The sequence below is a fragment of the Mustela lutreola genome, chromosome 2, assembly GCF_030435805.1.
Source record: "Mustela lutreola isolate mMusLut2 chromosome 2, mMusLut2.pri, whole genome shotgun sequence".
NCBI classification, from domain to species: domain Eukaryota; kingdom Metazoa; phylum Chordata; class Mammalia; order Carnivora; family Mustelidae; genus Mustela; species Mustela lutreola.
Genome location: NC_081291.1, coordinates 22,340,654 through 22,353,778, shown reverse-complemented (window position 1 = coordinate 22,353,778; position 13,125 = coordinate 22,340,654). Strand labels below are relative to the sequence as shown.

Genomic DNA, 13,125 nt, shown 5'->3' with positions numbered 1-13,125 from the left:
CTTCTGCCTGTCTTATCTTTAAAATGAGGAGACTACATCTCCCCAGGGAAGTTCTAAGGCCCTAGTGACATGGCCTGACGTCTCCTGTGCTGGGCTCACATTGGGTGTACCAAATGAACAGGGGCACTTTCTTATTCCTTGTTTTGCACCTTCTAGTCCAGGTGATTCTATTAATTCTGGGCCCATTATGCAGCTGGAAAAAACTGAGGCCCAGAGAGATCCTAGAAGGAAGGAATGGCAAAGGCAGCGAGGTATCCCGGGTCTCCTGGCAGAAAGACTTGAGCACTTTTCCTGCAAGCCGGACCACCGAAGACTCCCCCTCCCACCAGATGGCGGCTCCTCCTTCAGCTGAAGACCCCCATCACCACTCCCTGCAGAATGACGCACCCTCAGGCCTAGCTGTACTTTATTCCTAATTTTAATTTAAACTTCAATTAGCTGCGGCAGCTAAACGGTGTCAGCACCCTGCAGTCAAGCTCCAAATCACCCCCCCAGCCCTATTCCTCCATCAGTGCTGCTGAAACTGGGCAGGCGTCAATTGGGCTGAACAGGGTTCATGAGGTCTCTGCCAGCCATCTGCCCTTCTGCAAGCAGTGCGGTCAAGGGCACGGGATGGGCAACAGACACATCACAGACAGGAAACTGGGTTGGGGACTATTGGGGCTTTTATTAGCCCAGGGGACCATACAGTTGGGGGCGGGGTCAGTGGTCACCAAGTAAGACTTAGCATGTGCTAAGCTCTGCCTGTGAGCCAAGCCTGTGCCAGAGGCCCAGTGACCTAAGACCTTGAGTCCTCACAGCAACTTTTTCTGTTCTGCAGGTAAGGGAACTCCCGCAGCCTTAGAGAAGGTTAGCTCCCGTCCCTTGCCCATAAGAGGCACAGTGAATATTGGGGCCCACATCTTTCCTGGGTCCAGAGACTGGGGTCACAACAATGCAAACGTGAAGACTTGCCCTCCGGTCCCCCTCAACCTGGGGGAGCAGAGGAAGGTGAGAGACAGAGGCTTTCCCCAGCCTCCCCAGGAGCCGGGGCTGGGCTTGAGGCGCAGCATGCACACCTCATGGCCTCCCCGCTGCTCTCATACACACTGGGGCTCTCACCTTCCCTCCAGCGCTGTCAACCGGGGTACCACTCTCTCAGTTCCCACAATCACTGGGACTCCCTAACTCCCAGACTGGCAGTTTGATACTGTCAGACTGTGAGTCCCCACCAGTCACACACTCACCCCACACACTCCCAACCACAGCTCAGAACACACCAGATCTCTTATACCATTCTACAGCCAGGTACAACTGTCCAAACCAGACAGTGTGCGTGCAAGGGACACACACACACACACAGAGAGCTGCCCTCTACTGGCCTGTCCACCACACCCCAGCTCCGTCCACAGCAGGAACGAGGAAACTCAAAGTACCCGTCCCCTCCTTCAGTGACCAGGTCAGCCTGGTCACAGCAGCTCTGTGGCAGCAGGAAAGGAAGACAAGGGAGTGTACATACACACCCACACTCATACAGACACACTCATATAAGTGTAAGGGGCTGACACTCTAACACCACTGGCTCCCCAAATTAACAGCTCAAAGTATATGGCCAGTGGGTCACCACGGCACAAACCAGTGTGCAACACAGGACCCTCCAGACACACAAGGGACACACAGGCATACAAGGACACACACACACACACACACATACCAACACACAGGAGTCTGGTGCCAGCACACCAGGACATAGTACGCACAGAGTTGCAAAGGGCACACAGAGCCGCTAAACACCCAGACACACACACACACACACACACACACACACACACACACACAGGCAAGTCACTCCATGTGGAAAAGGACCACAGACACAGTGACAAAGAACACAGAGGGAGAGACAAACACATCATATACCTACATGCCCAGATACAGGCGACTCAGCACAAGGAGTCAAGTCCAACCATAGAGGGTAGGGGCCAGAGAAGAGGATGCCCCCCCCCACCCCACCAAATCCTTCTAGCTGGGCGGAAGTGGAGGGGCTCAGTGGGGTTCTTCCCTCCCAGGCAAGGACAAATGGGAGAGTCGGAGAAGTGGGACAGTTCTGACGGTGCCCACCTCCTGCCTTTCCACCCCGGCTCTCCTCCACCCCGTCCCCTCACCTGGCCAGGCCCCCACGCGGGGGTGGCGTCTGGATTGCGGAGGGGCCCGGATCGACGGGACCTGGAAGGAGCCACCAGGGGAGGGGACTCAGAGGGGCGTAAGGGCGGGGCGGTAAGAGGGGGGGAATGGTGGAGCCTGGAGCCACGCCCAGCCCGGAGACAGATGGAGAAAGGCATAGAGAGACACCCAGACTGGAAGAAGAGGGAGAGCAAGGAGGAGGCGCCGCGCGGGCTGGGCCCGGCAGGGACTCAGACGCGGGCGGCGAGGCCAGGCGGGCGGCCTGTAGCCTCTCCTCCGCAGTAGAAAAGGAGGGGCGAAGGGACCGGCAGGGGGCGAAGAGCGTGGGCCGGGGGCGCGGCTCCGGGAGCACAGGATCCAGGGGGCGGCGGGAGGTGCGGTGGGGGTGGGGCACGCGGAGGGCTACGGATTGACCCATCCGGACTAGAAAGACGCGGACGCGGGAACGTAGAGGGGGTGGGGACAGATGGACCCACCGAGGGCCCCGGGGATCCGTGAGGGACGGGCGAACGCTCCGAGGGTCTAGGACACACAAGCGGGTGACGGGGCCGGGAGCAGACCAACGAGAGGGCTTCGACCCCCACCGCTGCACGGAGAGAGGGACAGACCGACGGACGGGGAACCGAGGCACCGGTCGGTCTCGGGGCGCGACGGGACTTTCGCCGGCCGCGGCTCAGTTTCTCAGTTTCGGAAACGGGAACCGGATCGGGGAGGGGGGAAGGGAGGGGCGGCGCGCCCCAGGGGTAGCCGGGATCCCACGTCGGGGCCAGGCCCTCACTCACCTCCCGCGCACCGCCAGGCGCCAGGGGTCGCGGCGGCTGAGGTCCAGCTCCCCGCGCCGCTCTCGGGCGCGCGCGGGGACGGGGGTCGGTGCGGGCCCGACCCGGACGGGCCGGTAGGCCGGAGAGTCCCGTCCGGACCTCAGCACGGCGGGCGGATGCCGGGGGTCGCTCCAGGGATCCCAGGGCCGCCGCCTCCCTCTCGCGCGCCGCTGCACACGGAAGTGCAAGGGGGCCGGGCGGCGCGACCTCACCCAGGTGCCGGCCCCGGCCCCGCCCCCGCTCAGGGCCCGCCTCCTCCAGGGCCAGCCCCCCCACGGCCCCGCCCCCGCCGCCGCGAGGAGGGGGTCCCGGCCTCTGATTCCCGGTGCGGGGCGCTCTCTGCGCTCCGCTGCACGCCTCGGCCCCTGTCCGCCCTCAGCCCCTCAGAAGGCGCCCCACTTTACGGAGGAGGACGCTGAGGCCCGCGGGAGGGGGGCGCTCTCCCCACCTCTCGCACACCGAAGCGGGGAGGCGCCGGCGGGGCTTCCCCAGCTCCCAGCGCCCACGCCCGGGACTCCCCACCGGCCAGCTGGCCCGCCGCGCCCGGCCTCGCTCTCTCTCTCTTCCTGTTGGCTGGAGTGTGGACGCCGCCGGGCCCAGTGCCCGCCGCCAGGCCGGCTGGTCCCGGCCCTGCCCTGGAGACGAGCTGGGAAGACTCCAGCGGGGGAGGCTCTCGCCGGTCTGTCGCTGCTGGTCCAGCGATTCTAAGAGCAGCCCCTACCTTGATCCTCCAGTCTTTTGCTCTCCTGCCCCCACTTTCCATAACTCCCCACCGCCCCCAGTAGGAGCCCAAGGCTCCTTTCTGTACTGGAAACTCAGTGGCCAGGCATAACTCAGTCATTCATTCACTCATTCATTTCTTCACTGGTTACCCTCTGGGCCTTAAGTCCCGGGATGGTGAGGGACCCAAGGATCCCATTAGCTTGCCCCAAAAGCTCAAAAAGGGAAAAGCTGATGGCTCCATACTCCAAAGAAATTTTATTTTTCCAGAGGCAAAGTAGAGGGTTCCAGGTCCCAGGCCTTCTGGGAGAACACCTAGAAGGGATGGAGAGACAGCTCTTCCCAGCCGAAGCCTAATGGTTGGAAATGGGGGGCAATTCCTGAGGAGGACCAAGTTGATCAAGGGACTCATGGCAGAGACAGGTCATGGCTAGGACTTTGGTCTCAAGGAATACGTTGGTGGCAGCTCTTCCAATGGAGTGGGCTCCTGGGAGAATGGATGGGGACAGGGGAGCTACCACCTGTGCCGGTGGGAGGACCCTGGGTTGTGGAAGATGGGTGGGGAGAACAGGCCAGAGCAGGTGGGTCACTGGATGGGTGGGTGGATTGGGAGGGGGAAGAGTCTAGTGAGACCTCCAGGGATGGAGAGCCCTGGCAGAGATGCGGATCCCAAAACTCTATTTTAAGGGGGGGGGGGAGGTAGGCTGGACTGGAAAGAGCAAAATTATAATGATTCTTTGCACCACAGAGAAAAAAAGGGTCCTGGTACCCTATACCTGGGAAGGGGGACCTGTTTTGAAAACACGTATGTCCGGTTTCCTTGTCCTGATGTCCCAAGAGGGTAGGCTCTTTCCACCAAACTGGACTCCTCTGGCCACATGGAATATCATCTGGGAAACAAGCCTTATGCCTTACCCTTCACACATGCTGTGTCCTGGGCCCAAATGCCATTTCCCACACCCTCATGTCTCTCCCTGTCTTGGTTGCATCCACTCACATGCCACTTCTCCCTGACACACAGCTGTGAATCTAGAGCAATTCCCTGAGCTGAGGAACCGTATTCATTAGAGTGTTTTGTGTCCTGGTCCTCTTACCCCCACCCCATGGCTTCCCTGGGGCTGGGCTGGAGAGAAGGGTGATGGAGGTGAGCTTCAGGTGATTTCTGCCCACCTGGGATCAAGTTTCCTTTCCGATTCTTTCCTCTGGGCCCACAGTGACCAACTTATCCTCTCCCTCAGCATCAACAGTTAGCCCACTTCATGCTAGGCTGTACTCTTTGGGATCTCCGGGTCTAACCGCAAAACCTTTGCTCCCACACCCTAAGATTCACCTTAGGACATGGAAAGGAAGAATAATGGCTATCACTGATGGAGCCTCCCCAGGGTCAGGCCCCTGCACCCCATGAGTGTGTTCACTCCGTTCAGTCCTCAAGACCCCACAAGGTAAGGACCACTATTAGTGCCACTTTGGGTGAAGAGCAAAACTGCATCTCAAAGACAGGTGAGACCACTTGCCCAAAAAGGTACACAGCTAGGGAATGGCAGGGTCAGGATTCGAACCAAACTGCCCTGCTCCAAAGCCCATGTTTTATATCAGCGGTTCTCAATCTCAACACTCCTTCCCTTCGGCGCAGATCATTCCTTGCTGTAAGGACTGTCCTGTGACTTGCAGGATATTTAGCAGCACGCCTGCCCTCTACACACTAGATGCCAATAGCACTCCTCTCCCTCAAGTTGTGGCAGATAAAGATATCTCCAGACTGCCAAATGTCCTCGGTAGGGGAGGGGCAAGAGAGCAAAAATCACACCTTCTTAAGAACCATGACTTTAGAGCAGGGCTGGTAGCATGCTGTGGGAGCTAGAAAGACTTAAATTAGACACCAGGAAGGACTTTCTGGACCCTCGGGATTATGCAGACACATGAGCTCAAGGGCTGTGAGCACACACTGGCATTAGCCAGTCTCTCTGTTCTGGAAACTTCAAGGGGAAGTGTGGTGCACCCGAAGAGGGGCAGAGAGGCTGAGGCAGTGTAGGCCACACTGTGACAAGGGTAGAGGAAGGATGCAGGTGGGCTTCCATCCAGAGACAAGCCCGGTGACCAGGGACCCTGAGGAGGGTCACCTCTCATGACCCTGGGGAGAACAAGCCAAGCTCAGCTGGAGCCACTGTGCATGGCAGAACTGTTCCTGTGCACCACACTGGGCTGGTGTCCCTATAACATGCCTGCTCCCCACCTTGGAAGGGCCTCCTAAGGCCTGAGAGCAAGCCCGGGCTATGTCACCTGCTAACTGTATGACCTTAGGCATCGACCACACCTTTCTGCTCATGACAGACCCATGTCATGGGCTGAGTCACAGTTAGGTGAGATGAGGTGTGGGAAACCTCAGCCAGGGTGGACACCTGGTGAGTGCTCAGCTCCCATGGGCCAGGGCATAGGTACCGTCACTTTGCTGAGTCACAGGCTATCAGCCTCGGAAGAGCCCTCGATGGCCTCTCATGACATGGGGTGTAAATCCCCAAGCAGGGCTGGGCCCTTAGCAACTGTTCAGAAGTGGTACTTTCTCTTCTTCCTCCTCTGGATTTGTAGCCAAGGAAACAGGCCCATCACAGAGAGTGGTGGACAGTGTCCGGACCCCTACTCCTAGCACGCACCCAGGGCTCTTCCTCTCTGGGCTCCCCGCAGGGTATGCCCAGAGGAGGGCTGGCTTGATTGGTGCAGCTCCTACCCCATCCAAAGGCCATGAACCCTGGGGGCCCCCAGACCCCTCCATGGGAAGTCCAGGACTCAGCTAAACCACCCGGAACAGGCCTGAACCTTCCCCAGTTCCCGGGTCCCACCTAACTGGGGGGCAGGATGGGGTTTCCCCCCCTCCCCTTGATCCCTGCCAAAAGTTGGTCCTTGCTCTGGCCTCTCTGCCCCTCCCTTTCTTGCTCCTCTGTATCATCATCCCTGTCCTTAAAGCTTTGGCTGCAGGTGCCATCCTCATCACACCCAGAGTGCTAGCCTGGCCATGGTAGATTCACTCATGTTTCTCGAGCAGGAGGCCCACGTCAGCAGGGATGTTGTGCCTGGGCCATCGTTGGGGAATGGAGAAGCCAAGAGGGTTCTGTTGGGAAGTTGGAAGGGCACTTGGGACATGGTCCAAACTGTGACCCTATCTCAGGCCACAAAGATAGTCATGAGCAGGGATGGCAGCCTTGGGCACTGGGTAGGGGGCAAGTAAGTGCTGTGGCTTTGGGAGCAGTGCCACATGGTAGTAGAATGCTGGGCTAAGGGTTTGAGGGGCCAAGTTCACATCCTGGCTCTGACCTGGACCTGGACTTAACTGCAGATGAGCTTCCTCATCTGTGGAATGGAGATGATAAAAGTAATACTGGCCTGGTGGGCAGTTGGGAGAGTAGGAGAGACCGAGCTCATGGGGTGCTAGGCGTGAGACTCAATCCAAGAGTTAGTGAGACCCAGCTAACAGTCCCCAAGTTCTGTCCTCCATGCATTCGTGTTTGGGTGAAACTTGAAAAGGAAAAGTACTTGGGGGTAGGCAAGGGGAAGGTGCTTTCTGAGAGCATGGGGCACAGGGCTTTGCTGGGGCTCTCATGGGTATGCAGCCCCTGGCTTGCCCCAGTCCTATACTGACCATGGCAGAACACCTGCCCACCTGAGTTCCCACCTCTGGGGAGGCTGGATGGATGTCGGTGCTGTCAGAGCCAGGAACAGAACGAAAGCTTTTCCCTGGCACAGAGACCCAAGGGAGCCTCCACCTCTTCCCCATCACCACTGGGCCTCTCCCATCCCTTCCTCCCCCCCACGCAACAGCACCCTCTGCTCTAATCCGCTAGGTCTTACACTAAGCTCTGACACCCGCGCTCGCCAGGCCCCTCGCCTCCTCGTCTACCCATGCCTCAGTTTCCTCCCGCAGCGGGCAGCTCACCCAGCCCAGCTTGGCTGGTGGGGTACGGGGGACAGGCCCTGCGCGTGAGGGCGGCCCTCGCGGTGGGGAGGGTGCGGAAGAACCGCAGGCACACGGTCGTCCACCGTGCGACACACATACACACACACACACACCCCATCCGCGCCCAGACCTCCGCGCGCGCCCCCGCAGGCATGTCTCGGCGTTAGGGTACGGACTGGCCTCGGGCCCGGCCACGCCCCGCCCCGCCCCGCCCCAGGGAAGCCTGTGGGAGCCGCGCCGGAGGCCCCGCCCCGCCTTGTGACGCACGCCGGTCTATAAAAGGGCCGGCTCTATTCCCGGGTCCGGCTGCCACCTGGAGGCTAGGCTGGCCCCGTCACCTCGGTCACGGCGCCACTTGGCGCCTTCGCCTCCTCATCCTTCTTCGCAGCGGGATCTGACTGCGAAGTCCGTGAGACCTGACTGCGCCCATTTGGTGGACGGCACAGCCAACGCCGTGGGAAAGAGGGTCGTCCAAGGCACCGCAGCCTGTCCCCTAGGAGGGAGCCTGTGAGAAGACCGTGAGGATAGGGGCTTGGACTGGGGATGAGAGATGCGGAGAGAGAGTCACAGAAATCTAGAAAAGTAATGACACGCTTTGGCTATTCTGATGAAAAATAAGGAATTCAGGAAAATAAAGACGAGTTTACAGAGGAAAGAAGTCTCCCATAATTACCCCGATAATTTGATCTCCCCAGATAGATCTACTCTCCACACTGATTATATCTTTAGAAACTGTTGTGCTGGAGGCCACCATCCGGAAAAACTTTCTAGAGAAGATGACAGAACACTCTGGGGCTTAGGACCCCTTAATAATTTTTCCCTGGGACAGGGATGGGGGGAGGGGGAGTGGTCCTAGGCTCCTGATCCAGGTTTCACCCAGGGTTTACCAATACCTCTGAGCAGGACTGTGAGCAGGGGCAGTGGGCAGTGCCCAGAGAGAAGTGGTTGGGCCAGTTGGACCAGCAGAGTGTGAGCAAGCGCCCGCATACTGGCATAGCCAGCACCCTCCATCCCAGGTCCTCCAGGGTATAAGAGGCCCCAGGGCACCAGGACACCCCTTGTCAACCCACTCACCTTCCCCCCACACGCTGCTCATCAAAACCCCTGCCTCTGCTCAAGCTGGGCTTTGTCCCTGGAATGCCATTCCGCCAAACTCTCCACCATCTCACAAGGCCCCCTACAAAAAGTCCTCCTCCAGGGAGCCTCCCAGATGCCTGCCGCTCACCAAGGAGGTCCTCTGTTTCCCATAAGCCCTCCCTTCAAGGCTACCCCACCGGCCTGCACTGTCCAGAACCTGTCCTGAGGCCCCAACCACGTGGCACAGAGGCTCCGGAGAGGGAAGAACTAGCAGGCAGCCTCCACACTAACTGGCTATGTGACCTTGAGCAACTCCCTTGGGGCTGCTCTGAGGGGGGGATTGAAATGTTGGGAGCAAAGGGCCCAGCCTGTGCCCAGGGCTAGAAACAGGCCACTGGGCTATCCGTGTCCAGCTCCCTCAGACTGTGAGCTCCCTTGGCTGAGACATGCCTCCACCCCAATGCCCAGCCGGTTGAAGGGGGCAGAGGCAGAGGTTAGCCTCCCCGGGGAGCAGAGTCTCACCCTCAGACTGCTGCCCACCCCACCACCTTCACACGCCTGAGCCCTGTCTCTGCCCACAGGCTTCTGTGGGCAGAGGCTGTGGCCACCTTGGCCACAGCAGCTAGGCAGACAGCCAGGCTGCTGGGCAGCAGGAATGGTGAGGCCTTGGGGCAAGAAACACAGCCAGTTCCCAGACCAGCCCCCTTGGGGCCTGTGAGCACTGGGCACTCATCCCAGAGCAGTGGAGGAAGGGGAGGAAGAAGGCTGGAATTTCTGGATAATGGGTGGCATTTGGGTCAAGGGCTGGGGTACACAGTCTAAGCCCTCAGGTGGGACCCTTTACACTCCCGCTCTAGGCCAGTGGGGTGAGGACTCAGGCCGGCTGAAAACAGCTGCACCAGGGTTCCCCAGGATGAGGACTGGAACTATAGCTTCAGGTACCGAGTCCAGAATCACAGAAGCCGCCAGGTGTGGGGGAGATCTGGGATCATGCTAGAGGGCCTTGCAAAGAAGACGAACTGACTTTCAACTTGGCCTCAGGTTTCACAACCTGGAAGCCTGGGAAGTTCATGCTGATGTCTGCTCTAGTTCTATCATGTTGCAAAGCAGCTGTGCTGGCGTGTCCTCCGGGGTAGGGGTGTGCACACATGTGCACCGCTCCCAGCCTTGGGGGCATCGCTCCAGGGCAAGCCTGGAGGAGGTTGAGATTAGAACTCAGGAAAGCATGAGTGGGTTTGAATGCCGGGCCTTAGGGGCTGCAGTGGGAGTGTTCTGGGGAATCTGACTTTGGGTTCTTGTGTATGCATGTAAGGGCCAGATGGTTTTGGGGGGGGTAGTTGAAAGGAACAGAGTGGCAGAAAAGCCCAGCCTTCCCTCCTGTTCCTCAAGGCCCCTCCTTCCACATCACTCTCCTGAAAACCCTGGAATCTAGAGACGAAGTCCCCAAGGAAGGCTCCATGTCCCCCCAGGCTTTGGAGAAGGCATGTGGTGGCCAAACTTCAGTCACTGTCGGTCGGGAGTGCCATGTGTGCCTAGCACGGCCATGGTGCAAAGGAAGAAAAATAAACTTGTCCCCCCTGAGGCAGAAGCTTTGTTCCAGAAGAGGGGGAGGGGAGAGAGTCTTCATAGAGGCTTGGATGGACTGAAGTGGGCCTGCACTGAGCAGCCCTCTGCCCTGTCACTCAGCCTGCTCAACTCTTCCCCAGAGCAGCTGCCAGCCCAGCCAGGCCTTAGGTCACGAGGGAAGCTCATGCAGGTGTTTGTCCCCAAGGTACCTCAGTCTCCTATTCTGACTTCTCCATTCATTTGTCCCCATTGTCGCCACCCTGGCCAGGCCCACTGGTGTGTCTCATCCAGCCATCTGGCGTCTTGTCTACTCGGGACCCCACCACCCCACCCCCAACAGCTTTTTCTCCTCACAGCAACCACACAATACTCCTAACATGCCAAGGACTGCACACTCCCCACCCCGAAGCTGACCAAGGATCTCTCAGGACAAAGGACAAAGTCTAGACATGACCACCAGGCCCAGTATGGCTTAGCCCTCCAGCTCCAGTGAGAGAAAGTTCTTTCAGTTCCCGCTGGACAACATCCTGTAATTTCTCACCTCAGGACTTTCCCTGTGCTGTTCCCTTTGTTTGGTACTCCATGCCCAGCCAACTCCTTCTCAGTCTTTAAGTAGGTCTTGGCTTAGTGAGAACCTCCTCCAGGAAGCCTTCCCTAACCCCTTATACCAGGTTCAGTAAGACCTCAGACATCAGGGCAGAGTGTGCCTTCTAGCCCTGGGGAACCACACACCTGGGGCTTGGGGTATGGTCCAGAGGCCAAGCCCCAGCCTTAGCCCCCAGGTCTCAGAGGAAGAGAAAAGAGGGTGTCAGGAAGAAGCGAGGGCAACCGACAAGGGGCGGGGCTCAGTTTGGCTCCTGGAGCCCTGTGCCCCCTGCCCCGTAGGGCCTCACCAGGTTGCTAGTACCACCAACTGTCCGCCAAGTCTACCTCCTCCAGAACTTCCAGCCCATGGGTTACCTGGACCTGAGGCTCTCCTACTGATTATAGTCCCCTAGCTGAGCCCTGATCGAGGGAGCCCTAGCAATTGAGGGCAGACCTGGCTTCCTGGGGCTTGTCAGATGGGAGGCAGGCACAACCTAGATCCTCAGAGAAAGAGTAAACCGCCGGGCTGGGGTGAGACTAAGTGCACACTAATAAGTGAGTTTGTGTCAGGGCTGGGCTGGTGGCAGAGCCGAGGCTGACATGGGCCCCCAGTGGACCTGCTTAAGGAGATGCCTGGGGTGCTTGTGCCCCCCACCCCCCGCCATGCCTCTGACTCTGACCCGCTGCTGATCCCCACTCCAGCTGTGCAAGGGAGGTAGCAGAATGGTACCTGTTACTTTGCTGGTAGGACGATACTGGCTCCTTCCAGGGACAAGCTGAGCCGTTCCAAACAGCCTCTTGTTGAACACTTTCCTGCCAAGTAGGGGTGATGCCAACTTACAGGGGAGTCCACTGCTTGAGGCCTCTTGGCAGGTCGGGGGCAGGGCCAGGTCCCCAGGTCCTACAGCCTCCAGGCTTCCAGGAGGAAGAGCTGGTGACTTCAGAGGCAGGGGCATTGCATGGTTAAGCCTGGGTCCCAGGCAGCCAGGTCCCCAGCTCAGTCCTCGGTGGCCACCTGACCTCAGGCAGGTAGTTCAGCTTCTCTGAAATGTGATGGAATGATCATAAGAGATCTAGCTCTCCATGGTCACGAGGATGAACTGACCCAGTGAGGGACAGAGGAGGAGGACTTCTGCCTCCCCTATCCCATCTGTCCCCTTCCTGGGTGTGCATGAAGGTCTCTGGGGAGCCCACATGGGAGTGCAGTTGTGAGGGGTATAGGAATCCTTTCCTGCCCTTCGGCCCAGCCACACTCTGCTCCCCCAACTTCCACAGAGAGCCCCCCTCATTACTGTCTAATTGCCTGCACCTGGGTAGACCAGGCATTTTGATCCCATCCCAAAGATGAGGAAACTGAGGCTCGGGTGAATCCTTGCTCTAGGCTATACAAGTTGCTGGAGGAGACTGAGGCAGGAGTCCAGGGCCTGGCTTGTCCCCCTGGCCTGCAGAGGGTCCCTGGCCCCTTCCCCAGACAATACATGGGTGCTGAGGTAGGGGCCAGCTCTGCTGCCCAGCCATGGGTTCCAACAGGGCCTCGGCCAAGACAGCTTCTCAGGAAACTGGAACAGGCCAGAGGTTTCCAAGACTGCTAGCTAGGGCTGGGCCCAGATGGCATCCTGGACTTTGGCCCATGTCTCCACCAGAAGAGGGGATGGAATCTAGCATGATTTAGGAGGCCAGACACCTGTTTTCCTCTGGCTGGCAGGGCTGCTCAGTGGGAGGCTCCCAGCTGCCAAATGCAGGGGTGACTGCCCTCTAGAAACCCCTCTTCCCTTCCACACAGCTGTGGCGTTCCCAGCTCACAGGGCAGCCCGGGCTCCTGAGGCTGACCACCTGAGACCAGGAGCAAGCATTAGTAGACGGACCTATCCTTACAGCTCCTGTTGGAGGGCAGTTGCTAAGCCCAGGGAGCCTTGGCAGGAGGTCGGGGTCCCCCGGGGTGATGGCGGCTGGTCTTTTTGCAGGGAACTCAGCCACTCCGCTCTGCGACCTTGGCCAAGGCACCTCCCCTCCTGGCTTCAACTCCCTTATCTATAAATGGGGCTTTTTGTACCCGTCAGAGACTCGGGGAGTGTGGACCAGAGAGAAGTCTAGCACAGTGCCTGGGTCAGATGTGTCCTTCCTAGATCACTGCGACCTCTGTTATAGGATTTAATTTTATTACCCGGGGTATATGGAGGGATAGCCCAGGGACGTTTCCTTTCCATTCCCTGAAGCCCTCTGCATAGAATCTAAGGTTTTTAGAAG

At 58.7% G+C, this 13,125-nt stretch overlaps 1 protein-coding gene across 2 annotated transcripts in view; it reads right to left on the bottom strand.

Annotated features, from left to right (window-relative positions):
• PRKCD (protein kinase C delta) overlaps positions 1 to 3,181 on the bottom strand; it is a 28,563-nt gene extending 25,382 nt beyond the window's left edge. For both annotated transcript variants that reach the window (XM_059161174.1, XM_059161175.1), the window contains exon 1: positions 2,943 to 3,181. The gene's annotated coding sequence lies outside the window, so the exon portion shown is untranslated. The remainder of the gene's footprint in view (positions 1 to 2,942) is intronic.
• Between the last annotated feature and the right edge of the window lie 9,944 nt (positions 3,182 to 13,125).